The 15,220-nt window shown below is 38.7% G+C and overlaps 1 long non-coding RNA gene across 2 annotated transcripts; it reads left to right on the plus strand.

Annotated features, from left to right (window-relative positions):
• The first annotated feature begins 3,679 nt into the window (after positions 1-3,679).
• On the plus strand, positions 3,680-13,336 carry LOC129889072 (uncharacterized). Of its 2 annotated transcripts, none has more exons than XR_008766786.1 (3): positions 3,680-3,791; positions 5,744-6,128; positions 13,007-13,336. It is a non-coding gene; the product is annotated as an uncharacterized LOC129889072 (long non-coding RNA). The 2 variants fall into 2 exon arrangements; XR_008766787.1 differs by lacking the exon at positions 13,007-13,336 and adding an exon at positions 7,205-7,411.
• Positions 13,337-15,220: the final 1,884 nt, after the last annotated feature.

The following is a 15,220-nucleotide window of genomic DNA, read 5'->3' on the forward strand; positions in this document are numbered from 1 at the left end:
TTTGGCATATGATTGACTTTGGTAAATATTCTTAGAAAACATGCTCGGATGAAAATTTGACAGCGCTCGGTTATTTTCAAAATGTCGATTTTTGTCTAAAATGACCCTTAGTTCACTTTTTTAGACTTTCAGTCTAATCTGAGGCCCATTGTGGAAATAGGCTCAAAATGGCACTTGAATATGTGACCCACTTTTAGTCGTAACGATCTCGTACAAAACTTTTGACTGCTTTATTGAGTCTTGAATGTCAAATTTAGTGGGGTAGCATAACTTGTTTGCACGTACGAGGTTCCGAACGAATCCCAAGCACCCCTAGGAGCTTTTTCAAAGCTCAAGTTTGAGCTGGTGCAACCCTTACTGGTACACCTTGAGTTTTACTCAGCGATCGTGGACCTTGTCCCCGCATTCGCGGAGAAGGATGAGGTTAATCCTCTTTTTTTGCATATCTGGTTCCCATGTTCGTGGAAGTCTACTGAGTGGTCTTTTAATTAAGACCATCAGCCATTTTTCAACCCGATTTCATATATTGTTCATGTCATTTTGGGAGCTAGGAAGCTCCAAATTGGGCGATTCAAGGATCCAGATTCAAGAGAATTTTTTAAGGAATCCGTTGGTGGGATCAAATCATGAGGGGAGGTTTTGTGTGATGTAAAATCTCAAATTTACCAGTTGTTTATGTCATTTTTAGTATGATTTTCTATGAATTTTGGGGTTTGATTTTGTGAGCGTTTTGAACTTCATTTTTAGCGATTCTCAGGGCAAAGTTGTGGGGGGGAGGTTCACAAGAAACGTCATGGTGTGATTAGCTTCGGTCATTGAAGCGTCATTTAAGGTAAATTTCGTCCCTATAAAACTGCCTTTTTTCTTAAATTCTCCACTAACGGAGAAAATTATGCATGGGCTGTTTTTCTTGATTTTGAGCATCGAAATGTGTTGAAATTTGGAAAAAAAGTTCATTAAGCTCAAATTCACCTTTTCACAGAATCGATTTTGGGATTTTCAGTGCGGGTTCCACAATCTCGTTTTAGACCCAATTTTGGGTTCGTCTTCGAAAAATATGAATTGGGTATCAAAATATCCGTATTGATGAGGTGGTTACTATTTTATTAGTGTGGTGGTAATTGGAGGTGTTTTGGAGGTTGGGAACTTTAAATTAGAGGATTTGGAGTCCGTGTGTTTGGCTTTGAGGTAGGCTATGGTCTCCTTCTTTTGAATGAACTGTATTAGATATTGTGTAGTATATTTTACATGTGACTAAGTAAGTATTTTCCATGTTTAGCATTCCCCTCATCCGATTCCATTTTCCTGTTCCCAAGTGAGCTTTAGGCTAGAATAGTCTCGTAACATCCTTAGATTTGGTTGTGGTGTTGATTTATCATTATTATCCTGTATAGGATTGGTGTTGATGGCCTTAGGCTAGGTTTGAGCCTTAGAAGCTTGATCATGTGGTTGTTTCCCTCTTAGCTAGGCATAGCTTTTGGTAGGTCTTATTATGAATAAGATACCCTTTTATGCTAGTGCTTGAGACCTTTGACGCTCGTTATAGCTGTAGGTTTGGCTTAGTTATGCTGGTTGGGAGCTAATGTTGATTATTTTGGGGTAAGGTGTCGTACCTAGAGATAGTTATCCCCCTTTATAATTTCAAGCCATGCCTCGATTGTCTCGCTTTTGTTTAGCGATAGGCTTATCATACCATCTTATCTATTATCTATTATTGGGCTCGAGGCTGTATTTGAGGAACGATTGGATCCCAGGTTTGTCCCTTGACTTGTTTTTATGCTAGGGTCTGGTATTTCCTAATGGTTGCATGTATCTTGTTTGGATACTGGTGATGACATGCTTGCATTGTTTAAGCATATTCACTCATTTTGTGGTAAGATCCCAGTTTTGACATTAGAATTTTCACTACTTTTTGAGAAGTATTTCTCTCATTTTTACTATTTAAAACTAGTTTAATTGGGAATCGTACCACCTGGATACTTGGTCACTGGTTTTGGAAACGTATTACGCATCGGGGATGTGCTTCTTTTTCTACTTGAGGTATTAGAGGTATCTGGGATGCGCTCAGTTTTACTTGGTTATTCGGTGCGTCGACACCCTTTTTTGGCCCATCGATTCCCCTGGATTTACTCTTGCTAGGTGGGCCAAGCCCTTGGTAGTTTAGTGGCTGGCGGGCAGCCCTTTTTCAGGGTGCTCAAAGTTGAGGTTATTGGTTTATTGATATTCAGCGTGGCAACACCCTTTCTACATCGGCTTGGCTTCTCACTCTCCGATACCACTACCTGAGATGCAATTTCTCTATATAAGACCTGGTTTAGGCCCAGGCACTGTATACAGATTCCCACATCCCCTATGGGCCCCTCTAGTTGGTGCACCACTGAACTGGATGAGGGAGTTGCATGGGTCCCACCTGGCAGGCCAGGGGCCGAGGTGGGTCTATACTGTTATTATTGTTGTTCTCTGAGAGCCACCGATGATGTCACTGGTTTTTACTACATATTTGCATCCATTAGCATCTCCTATCACCAGCATACTTGTATGGTATGGTCCCCTAATTTTATGGGGGCTGGGGGTATATTTATCATTATTTGTACCTTTTGAGGGTATGGGCGTCTGGTCGGTTATTGTCTGATTATACTTGCTCTTATCTCTTGTTGTACTTGTAGCTGATACCTTTAGTTGTATTCATAGATGGTTTACGTGGGATTTGAGTTGGATTACTATTGGTAATTCCTGTTATGCTCAGTGAGAATAGTTCCTAGGTGATTATGTGGTTATAGTTGTCAGTTAGCACTGTATTTTCATTAGTAGACTCCTAGGATGCCTTCTTCCTGTTAATTGGTTGTTGAATTGCATTTCAGGTGCGTTCTTTGGCTCTATTCCTTTATCTATGTATCTAGTCTTCTTTCCTTATTTCTCTGTCATTATTGTGATAATTCCTGACTAGTTACTTGTGTAGTATTTACCTGATTATATGTTAATTATATTTATTTTATCTGTGAAGCTCAGTCGGTCCATGACTACTGAGTACCATTCATTTGGTACTCATACTACACTTCTACCCCCTGCAACTCATAGTACGAGTTGTCGCTGCTGATTTAGATTGGTGCGAAGCAGCTTCTGACTCGAAGATTTGGTGAGCTCCAGGCGTTTGGAGTTGCCAATTTCCATCCATGCCAGATTAGGACCTATCTATACTTGTTTTTGAAGACTGTCTGTACTCATATTGTATTATAAAAGCCTTGTACTTCTCATCCCTTTAGGCCCACAGTGATAGTACCTCGGATCCCAGGAGGTTTTGAGGAAGGATTTAGGGTTTGCAGCGAACAGGGTATAGGTAGGGCTGTTCACAGTTTTGGTTAAAACCAAAACCAAACCAAAAATTTAACCTAATCGAATAAAAAAATCGACATTTGGTTTGGTTTGGTTTTAAATTTAAAAAATTGATAATATTTGGTTTGGTTATGATTATAGTAAAAAATAACCGAATAAATATCTGAACCAAACCGATAATTATATACATAAAATTTATAATTATTTATATGTATAATATTAGCTTTTCATAAATAATTAAATATATTTTTGTACTTTTAATTATTAATTTAATTTTGATCTACTTATTTTTAAGGCCTCTCTTTTCCTTTTACAATTCTGATTTCTGTTCCACTTCCATCCTAAGAACAAGAGAAGCAGAAGCTCACATTTCTCACAAAGTTGCAGTCATAGACTCAGAGTGAAGGCTCAAGAGCAACTTCAACTCCTCAAGTGCAAGACTGCCAAATTTTGAGAAGGTTTGTAAGAAATTTTTCGAATTTTAAGTTCATTTTAAGTTGTTTCCTTTTTTGTTTCTAATGTTTAAGTTGTTTCCTTTTCTGTTTCAAATGTTTAAGTTGATTTTAAGTTGTTTTCTTTTCTAGTTAATTGATTTTAACTTAAGTTGTTTCCTTTTCTATTTCGAATTTTTACCTTTATTTTTTTTTGTCCGAATGGGTCCTAAACATCTAATATTTTTCAGATGAAAAGGACAGTTATAGAGGTTGAACATTTGGAGGTTCCTAAAGATAGTTCAGTAACACCAACATCTATTGTAACTTAAGCACATGGTAATGCTCCTAATACTTCTTCAGTGCGTAAACCTTCTAAAAAGCAGAAAAGAACTACTCCTTGTAGTCGAGACCCTAGCCCTGGGGATAATGGTAGAAGAACATCTAAAATTTAGGATCATTACACACCGTTTCCTAATAAGATGGGGGAATTGCAGGCAATATGCAAGTACTACCCCAAAGACTTGGCTTGCTCTTCTAATTATGGGAATTTTAATCTTTGGGGACATTTGCTTAACAAATGTGAGAAATAGGCTTTTAAGACCATTGATAGGAAGCAGACAACACTCAATATTAAACCTATTAAAGGAGGGGGACAAGGAGGTTTGGAAAGGTTGCTTATAATGTTGTCGAAGTTAGAAGGGCCATTGCCGAGTTTGTTATAATAGATGAAAAACAGTTTAGAGTCATTGAGGGGAAAGGCTTTAATAGGCTAATGGTGGTTGTTTTGTCTAATTTTGAGTTACCTTCTCGCATTACTGTTGCTAGACAAAGTTTAAAAATTTGTGAAGAAGAGAAACAAAAGCTTAAAAGGCTTGTTAAAGATCAACGTATTTGTATTACTAGCGACACATGGACGTCAATCCAAAATTTGACTTATATGGTCATTACGATTCACTGGATCGATGATCAGTGGAATTTGCAAAAAAAAATCTTAACTTTTTTCAAACTCCAGATCATAAGGGTGAGACAATTGCAAATGGAATTGAAGATTGTTTGTTAGATTGGGAGATCGAGAACATATTCACGGTGACACTAGATAATTCATCAGCTAATGATGCTGCAATCGGGTACTTGAAAGAGGGAATTAATAATTGGAATGGTGTCATCTTGGGAAATAATTTTTTACACATTCGGTGTAATGCTCATATCTTGAATTTGATTGTAAAAGAAGGATTGAGTGAACAAAATGAGTCCATTTCTCGGGTAAGGCATGCTGTGATATATGTTAAGTCTTTTCCTGCAAGATCTGCTTCCTTTAAGTCATATGTTGAGAAGGTAAAACTAGACACCCATGGCCTTTTGAGTTTGGATGTTGAGATGAGGTGGAACTCTACATACTTGATGTTAATTACAACTGTATAATTTGAAAAAGACTTTTCAAGAATGTATATTGATGATCATAAGTACTTTAACTATTGTCTTCAATTGAGAGGAACAACAGTGCATCCATCTTCGAAAGATTGAAAGAATGTGAAAGTCTTTCTCAAGTTTCTTGAGATTTTCTATAAAACCACTTTGAAGTTTTCGAGTACTTTGCATGTTACTTGAAATTGTTTCTTCCATGATCTTTTTAATCATCAAAGCATAATTTTCCAGTATTCAAATTGTAGTGATTCAATTTTGACTGATATGGTTAGGAAGATGAAAATTAAGTTTGATAAATATTGGGGTGATTTTGAGGATATGAAAATGTTGTTATTTGTTGTCACTGTGTTGGATCCTCGCTACAAAATGAAGTATGTGAAGTACCTTTTTAATAATTTTTATGATCCTGTGGAGGGAAATGAAAAGTCTACTAAAGTGGTAAACACTTTAACTCGCTTATATAATCATTATAAGAATTCTATTTCTGGGCCTTCTAGTGAAAATATTGGAGATCAAACTAATGTGATGAGTTAAATTGGTGCAATCAATAGTTCTATGTGTGGCAATCGCAATGGGAGAAATTTCTTGAAGATGAGAATGATGTTGATAATAAGTTTGATCTTGAAAAGTATTTTATGGATGATCCGGAGAAGATTAAGAATTTCAATATCTTGACTTGGTGGAAATCTTCATCTGAAAGATATCCTATTATCTCTAGGATTGCAAGAGTTGTGCTTGCTATTCCTACATCTACTATTGCCTTAGAATCAACTTTTAGCACCAGTGGTCAGATACTTGATTGTTATCGAAGTTCTCTATCGGCAAAGACAGCTGAAGCTCTTGTTTGTTGTCAATAATGGTTGCAGTCAACATCTAAAGAATGCAAATTTGAAGACCTTTTATAAGAAATTCAAAAAATTGAGATCACTAAAAAAGGTAATTTTACATAATTAACTATATGAATATTTATTTCACTTGCTGTAAATTACTATCTTAGAAAGATAGTTGTTGAAACTTTGAGCTTTTTATGGTATTTTAGCTAATTATTGCCACTTTAATATGTGTTTCTACACTTTAATATTGAGAGTTGGTTACTAGTTTTGAGCCCTAAAATATTAAATTGTACATTGTTTATTGCTAGAAACTGAGCTACTGCTGCTGCTGAACTGTGTTGCTGCCACAGTTTCAGCAGTGCTGCTACCGCTGCTGAACTATGCTGAATTTAGAAAAAAAATTCATTGTTTGTTTGGATGTATTAGCATTTAGATTACTTCTCTTGTGAAAGTTGAAGTTATTGAAGAACTTACTGATAAACCAATTATCCATGGCTGTGTAAAGTCCATATGAAGTACTAGGTTTTGTTGTATTTTGGATAAGCCAAACTAAGAGTTCTTCCCAATTGGATTAATGAAGTGTGCAGGTGACCTTGATTTTATTTTTTGTGATTAGTTTCTTATTATTAGTGAGCTATTGGTTGTGAAACACTTTAACGTAAACTTTAACGTAACGTAACGTAAACTTTAAGAAAAACTTCATTTCTTGTGAAACACTTTAACATAAACTTTTCCTGTATCAACTACTCCATCATATTAGTTAAGTTATTTATTATCCCTCATTAACCACTCCCAATTTTCTTTATTATCTTTATCTGTACCCCTTGTTAAAGTTATCAATTTTGAATCCCATCCAACTTTTTAATCAACGTCTTTATTCACATGAATATGCAAACAATAAAGGTCATTGCAGCTACATGAAAATGCATCCTTTTGTTGGATGAAGTTTCTTATTATTAGTGAACTGTTGGTCCTGACAGAATATATTGTCTTTCAAGTGAACTTCCAATAGAGAACTTCTACTGTTGGAGAATCTAAATTATTCAGTTGTGCTGCTGTTTTTTTTTTGCAGTTGCACTTTAAGTTTTGGGGCAAAGTTGTTGCTATATTTATTGGCTGAGCTGCTATACCTTTATGTTTTTAGACATTTAATGCCTAATATCGTGATTTCCTTTACAGATTCTTCGGGCATTGTTTTGTGTATTAATTAGTTTGGAGCTTAAGTTAAGGAAGATGGTCGAAGTACTTTTGATTATATTATGGATTCTCTAGTTAGTTTAGTTTAAATATGTATTTTTTTTATTTTAATGGACAAAGTTGTTTGTATTTTGGAACCTATGTTTGACTTGTTCTTTTAAATCTAAACTGCGTTGCAAGTTTGGTCTACCTGATTTGCCATCATCATGTGTTTCCCTCAATATGCAATAAAGTTTTCCCTTGTGGGCCGTGAGGAAATAAGAGCTAATAAGAAATTTTAATAATGTAGAGAGAGAATATTTGAATTGTCTCAGCTAGTCATAAAACAAAAAATCAAACCAAACCGAACCAAACCGATAATAACCAAACTGGTGGACTTATTATTTTACTTGGTTTGGTTATGGTTTTAGATATTTTAAAACTGATTAAATTAGTTTAGTTATGATTTTAATCAATAACTGACCCAAACCGAACCATGAACACCTTTCGGTACAGGTCAAACTTCTCAGGGTGAGCATATTGGGCCTTCAAGTATTGGAGCTTATCCTATCCCATTTGGATCCTTTCAGTGGGATTTCATTGGTGAAGTTGTTATGAGGCTGGCGATTAACGCCACTTTATTTGAGAGCATCACAGGGCCTCAGTGCAGTCAGCTAGTGAAAGGGATAACTATGGCAGCTAGCACCGTCAGGGTGATTCTAGTATTGTTCTAAGACAGGACCGAGGTGGCCGACCTCCAGCTTTTAGCCAAAAGCCACAGAGGTGTTATGACAACGGTTTACTTGACCACTAGTCTCAGGTGTTCCCAAGGTGAGATTCAATGGTTTAGGCTCCTCATACACACCAGACCAGAGTTGTTGGGCCATGTCGTACCTGTGGAGAGCTTGGCCATTGATCTAGAGATTGTCCCCGATGTGGGACCCATGCACAGTTTGCTCAGCCAGGTCAGTATCACAGTTTTATTCTGCCTCAAGTTAGAGGTAGAGTTCAGAGGGTTTCCGATAATGCTTTATTTGTTTAGGACAAAGTCGGTCATGATCCATTCCGTGATTCCATGAGTCATTCAGAGGTCAAGGATCCAAGTATCAGTGATATTCACTTGACTTTTTTGTTTTGCTTTATATTGTTCTTTTGGTGTGATTTTAGGGTTTTCACCCCCGTACTTGTCTATTTGGCTTGTTAGTTATCTGATGATTGTTGTGGTTGCCTTATTTGAGCTTATATGTGTGTGTTTTAGCCTTGTAGTTGAATTCTTTAGTAGTGGATCGGTTAGGTCAATCTCCTATTGGCGTAGTGGCAGTTTAGCAACTCCCCATGCCTTGCCTAGGTGATATTGCTTCGAGTTGCAGCTGGACTAGATATGCTTCCCTTTGGCCTCCCTTACCATTGGTTTTGCTGTGGTGCCGACCCTGGTTAGATAGGTGGTCAGACTAATGGTGTTAGTTCCAGATGTGGTGACACTAGAGGATCTAGTTGGCGTTAGGGGTCTTCTTAGTTGTATGTTGCCCTGTGGCTAGTGGTTGAATAGCTCCTCGTATCCTTTTTGCATAGCTAGAGTTGCCTTGGCTAGCATTTCTCTCCGGCCATTCTATTTTCTTGGCCTAGACAACTATCTTCATTGTCGGGTTTTGTTTGGTTCGGTTCTAGGTTGTGGGTTGAGGTTTTCTCTGTTATCCTATTGTGGTGGATTCTATGTAGAAATCCTAATTGGTCGTCTCTTCCCGTTTGTCTCAGTATTTTTCTCAGTTGCACATTATGGTCTGTTCGTTCAATCTTTTGGAAGTTGTCTCTTTTAAGCGTTTTGGTACCGGTTATTTCTTATTGAGAATTTGGGAGTGTGACCTCCCTTCGCGCCTTGTTACTGCTCTTATTAGTCCTCCATGGTGGTGTCAGTATCTCCCGAGGCTTTGTTGGTCAGTTAGAGTTAGAGCAGTAATTTTCTTTAGTGGCTTTAGATATAGCCTAAGCTGGGGGTTAGGGAATCGGTTAGAAACTTTATCTAAAGAATGATATCAAAGTAATTCGTGGGGTGTAGGAATTTTGAATTTTTTCAAGATAGAATGCTTGAGCTCGGCATATTTGGTAGGTTTCTCTATTTGTGAGTGGGAGAACATGCCCTTGGAGTGGAGAATTCAGTTCAGAAGATTGTGTTTTCGCACTTGATTTGTTGGTTTTGGAGCTTAGATTGGAGATTTGGGGCTTTGCCTAGGGTGTCTCCTTGTTTTGGTTGTTTCCATCCTCTGATGTTCAGATAGAGTATGTAACTCCTTCGAGGTGGTGTTGTATGGTTTGGTAGGAAATTTTCAGATGGCGTTGAAGGTTTTCTGGATAGCTAAGAATTGGCAGAACGCCCTTAGTGGCTAAAAGAAAATAGGTTTGAAAGCATAAGTAAGCATTTGGCTTTTTAGTGAGTTATATCTGTCATGGCCCTGTATTGCTCATATTGATGGTTTTTGTTTAGTTTGGTCGACCTCGATTGAAACTCGTGTTTTTGGTCAAGTTCAGGCTAAGTGAGCGAGAGCTGGTGCCTAGAAAGGGATTTGGAGGAGTTTTGGGAGTTTGAATGGAATTTGAGGATTTTCTTCTCAACCGAGTTTTGTGATGGAGCTGTTCGATCTGAGAGGATATTCGAGGGTTTGGTGGAGCATGTGGGCCCAGTACCCTCATCCTTTCGTGCCTCCAGGCTGCGACTGTACTTTTATTTTCGCGAACGAAAGTTCTTTTAGTAATGGATGTTGTAATGACCCTCCATTAGAATATTGAGTTTGGTCTAGAACGACCCTTCGTTCACTTATCGAGGCTTTTGGTCTAATTTCGAACCCCGTTATAGAATTAGGCTCAAAATAGCACTGGGTATGAGACCCACTTTTAGTCATAATGACCTCGTATGGAAATTTTGACTGCGCTATTAAATTCAAAATATCAAATTTAGTAGGATAGCATATCTCGTTTGCACGCATGGGGTTTTGAACGAATCTCAAGTACCTTGTCGGAGCTTTTTCAAAGCTCAAGTTTTAGCTGGTGCAACCCTTGCTACTACATCTTGAGTTTCTCTCCGCGATCGCGGACCTAGTTCCCGCGTTCATGGAGAAGAGGAGGTTTTCCCTCGATATTTGTGGACCTGGTCCCCACATTTGCGGAGAAGAATGAGGCTAACCTCCGGGTTCGTGGAGCTGGTCCCCGCGTTCGTGGAGAAGGAAGAGATTAACCCTCCGCATTCACGGACCTGGTCTCTGCGTTCGTGGAGGTCTGCTGAGTGGTCTTTTAATTAAGACCATCAACCATTCTTCAACCTGACTTCATATATTGCTCATGTGATTTTGGGAGCTAGGAAGCTCTAAATTGGGAGATTCAAGGGTCCAACTTCAAGAGATTTTTACTAGGAATCCATTGGTGAGCTTTTAATCATGAAAGGAGGTTTTGTGTGAGGTAAAAGCTTGAATTTACCAACTGTTCATGTCATTTTCGAGTAAGATTTGCTATGAATTTTGGTGTTTGATTTTGTGAGCATTTCAACTTTGTTTTCAGCGATTCTTGGGGAAATGTTTTCAGAGTTTTTTGCAAGGAACGTCATGGTGTGATTAGTTTCTTTCATTGAAGCATTTTTAAGGTTAATTTCGTCCCTACGGGACTGCCCTATTACTTAAATTCTCCATTAATGGTGAAAATTATACTGGGCTGTTTTCCTTGATTTTGAACATCGAAATGTATTGAAATTTGGAACACAAGTTAATTAAGATCAAATGCAGCTTTTCCCAAAGTAAAATTCAGGATTTCCTGTGCGGGTCCCATAATTCCATTTTAGATCTGATTTTGGGTCCAACTCTGAAAAATATGAATTTGGTGTCAAAATGTTCGTATTGATGAGGTGGTTACTATTTTATTAGCATGGCGAAAATTGGAAGTTTGTTGGAGGTCGGAAACTTTAAATTTGAGGATTTGAAGCACGCGTGTTCAGATTCGAGGTAGGCTACGATCTCCTTCTTTTGACTGAACTCTATTAGATGTCGTGTAGTATATTTTACATATGACTTAGGTGAGTATTTGCCAAAATTAGCAGTCCCCTGATCTGATTCCATTTTCTTGTTCCTGAGTGAGCTTTAGGCTAGAATAGCCCCGTAATATCCTTAGATTAGGTTGTGGGCCTTGGTTGTGGGGTTGACTTAGCATTATTATCTTGTATAAGATTGATGTTGATGGACTTAGGCTATGTTTGAGCCTTAGGCGCTTTATCATGTGGTTATTGCCCTCTTAGCTAGGCATAACTTTCGGTAGGGCTTATTATGGATAAGATACCCTTTTATGCTAGTGCCTAAGACCTCTAGGGCTCATCATAGCCGTATGTTTGGCTTAGATGTGCTGGTTGGGAGCTAAGGTGGCTTATTTTGGGGTAAGGCATCGTACCTAGAGATATTTTTCCCTCTTTATGATTTCAAGCCATGCCTTGATTGTCTCATTTTTATTTAGCGGTAGGCTTATAATGTCATCTTATCTATTATCTATTGTTGGGCCTGAGGCCATATCCGAGGAGCGATTGGATCCCAGGTTAGTCCCTTGACTTATTTGTGTAAAAGGACCTGGTATTTCTTTATGGCTGCATGTATCTTGTTTGGATGCTGGTGCTGACATGCTTGCATTGTTTGAGCATATTCACTCATTTTGTGGTACGATCCCAGTATTGACATTGGAATTTTCACTACTTTGTGAGAAGTCTTTCTCCTATTTTTACTATTTAAAACTGGTTTTAATGGGAGTCGTACTACCTGGATACTTGGTCACTGGTTTTAGAAACTTATGAGGCATCAGGGACGTGCTCCTTTTTCTACTTGAGGCATTACAGGCATCTGGGATGCTCTCAGTTTTACTAAGTTATTCGACGCGTCTATGCCCTTTCTTGGACCATTGATGACCTCTAATTTACTCATGCTAGCTGGGACATGCCCTTGGGAGTTTACTGGCTGGGTGGGTGGCCCCTTTCAAGGGTGATCACGATTGAGATTACTGGTTTACTGATATTCGGCGCGGCGATGCCCTTTCTATATCGACTTGGTTTCTCAATCTCCGATACTACTATGGGAATGCTATTTGTCTATGTAAGACTTGGTTTGGGCCCAGGCAGTGTATATGGACTTCTCGCGTCCCCTATGGTTCCCTCTGGCCATTGCACCACTGAACTGGATGAGGGAGTCGCATGGCTCCCACTTGGCAGGCCGGGGTGGGTCTATACACTTGTTGTTGTTGTTTACTAAGAGCCACCGATAATGTCACTGGTTTTTACTACAAACTTGCATCAGCATCGCCTATTACTAGCATAATTGTATGGTGTGGTCCCCCAGTTTTATGGGGGTCAGAGGTATGTTTGTCATTATTTGTACCTTTAGGGGGTATGGGCATCCGGTCGGTTATTGTCAGATTATACTCTCTTATCTCTTGTTTTACTTGTAGCTGGTATCTTTGGTTGCATTGATAGATGGTTTACATGGGATGAGTTGGATTATGGTTGGTAATTCCTTTTAGGCTCAGTTGGAATAGTTCCTAGGTGATTATGTGGCTAGAGTTGTTAGTTAGCACTGTATTTTCATTAGTAGACTCCTAGGATGCTTTCTTCCTATTAATAGGTTGTTGGATTACATTTCAGGTGCATTCTTTGACTCAATTCCTTTATCTATGTATCTAGTCTTTGCCTTATTTTTCTTTCATTATTGTTATAATTCCTGATTAGTTACTTGTGCAGTATTTACCCGATTATATGTAACTTATACTTGGTTTATCTGTGGATCTCAGTCGGCCCATGCCTACTGAGTACCATTCATTTGGTACTCATACTACACTTCAGCCCTCTTCAGATCATAGTACGGGTTATCGTTGATGATTTGGACTAGTATGGAGCAGCTTTTGACTAAGATATTTTGTGAGCTCCTGGAGTTCGAAGTTGCCGATTTCCATCCTTGCCAGATTAGGATTAGTCTTTACTTGCTTTAGAAGACTGTCTGTACTCATACTATATTTAAAAGCCTTGTTCTTCTATTTTGATTTTGATGCCTGATTACTAACTGATGTCAGGTCTTGGGGTGGTTTCTTATGGTTGTTTCAATGTCCTCTTTCTTCTCATTAGTACCTACTTTCCATTTTTATTTATTAATGTTCCGCTTGATAACCTGTTGCCTCCGGTTCCAGGCTAAGGGTTAAGGGTTAGGCTTACCTGCTGGTGGGTGTTGGCAATGCCATCACAGCCTAAGAAATTTGGTTGTGACATAGACTAAGGCCCAACATGCTTCCCAACACATAACCACAGGCACAACATATATCACAAGATAGGAACAACAGACAACCACAGGAGTCATGCTTAAACAGTCCAACAGTTTCTCGAAAATGACACCTAGGGCATGGATTCTAGAAATTTAACATGATCGACACCTAACCCCTCCAAACTCATACAAATCAACATACAAAATGCCTAAACAAGCTCAGTCTCACTAGGGGAAAATCGTCGCCTAACTGTCTGCGGACTGCGTGCGCTCCAACTCACAAAACTGGAGCTTTTCCCTTCCAAACAGCCTTTAAATTCTGCCACGCTATCAACAATAGAATCACAACATTAATACAGTCGTTATGACACTAAAATTATCGAATTCGGAGATGGACCAATTTTGGGGTCTAAAGCAGACAAAGTGGAATCCGCATCTGGATTTAAGAATTGACCCCCAAAATAGGTCCTAAACAGTACCCCAAGCTCAAGGATAAAATTACAGCACAATTTCGGGTGGAAAACGACGTAAGACGGTCATGCAACAAAATGCTCCAAATTCGGACTAAAAAAATGAAATGACAGCAACTTGAGCAACAATTTCTCAAAAAAACAAACTCTCCAAATCCAAACAAATTACACCATTACTTTCCTTGCAAAATACGCCACAACTTAGCCTAAAAGATTACTAAAATGGAGTTCATATGATCAAGATACAATATCCAAAAATTCAACAAAATATCAACCCGAAAAAGACCAAAATCAGTAGTTAATTTTGAAATTTTTGCCTTACATGACGCCTCCACTCAAGATTTTGAGCTCATCACCGGATTCTCCACAAAATTATCTTGAGTCTAGACCTTTGAATCACCTAATTTGAGCTTGTATGGAAGGAGATATTGAGGTTTGAAGTTTGGAAGATATGCTAAAAATTCGTACTAGGTGTATTATTAAAACACCAAGATTTGGCCTTCGCGAACGCACTCATAGTGGTCCGCGAATGCGGATGCCAAGAAGCTTGGACTTTGCGAACGCGGCTAGAGGCCTGCGAACGCAGAGGCCAAGAAGTTTGGCCTTCGCAAACGCGAAGGAAAAAGCCCCACACCTCCGTGAATACGGAGAACAACTCCCTGGACCTCCTCGAACGTGGATAAGGGCCGGCGATTGCGGAGAAAATATCTCCCTGCACCAGATATCAGCTAAAAAGATGAGTTTTCTCAAGCTCAAGTACTCCGACGGGTTGCTCGAAATTCATTCAAAATCCCGTGCGTGCAAAAGAGATATGTTACCCTACCAAATTCGACGTTTCAGACTCAATGGAGCAATCCAAATTTCCATACGAGGTTGTTACGACTAAAATTGGGTCCCATACCCAAGGTCTATTTTGAGGTAAATCCACAATGGACCTCGGTATTAGATAAAAACCTCAAAAAGTGAACGAAAGGTCGCTCTAGACCAAACTTGACAGTTCGGAGCTAACCACACTTTCAGAATTTTTATTCGAGTGTATTTTCCAAGAATATTGACCAAAGTCAACTACAGGCTAAATTTTAAAGGCAAAATCGTCAATTGTTTCTAAACTCGTATCGATTGCCTCGATACTCATGTCAACCATGTTACTAGGCTAATTTGGTCATTCCGGAGTTGATGGAACCGTCAGAATTCCGTTCTGAGATTGTTTTTATGAAGTTATGATCAAAGTCAACTTTTGAAATTATAAAAGCTCCAAAACAGGGAGACAGGCCTAAAAC

The sequence above is a fragment of the Solanum dulcamara genome, chromosome 5 (genome assembly GCF_947179165.1).
Source record: "Solanum dulcamara chromosome 5, daSolDulc1.2, whole genome shotgun sequence".
In the NCBI taxonomy this organism is placed as follows: Eukaryota; Viridiplantae; Streptophyta; class Magnoliopsida; order Solanales; family Solanaceae; genus Solanum; species Solanum dulcamara.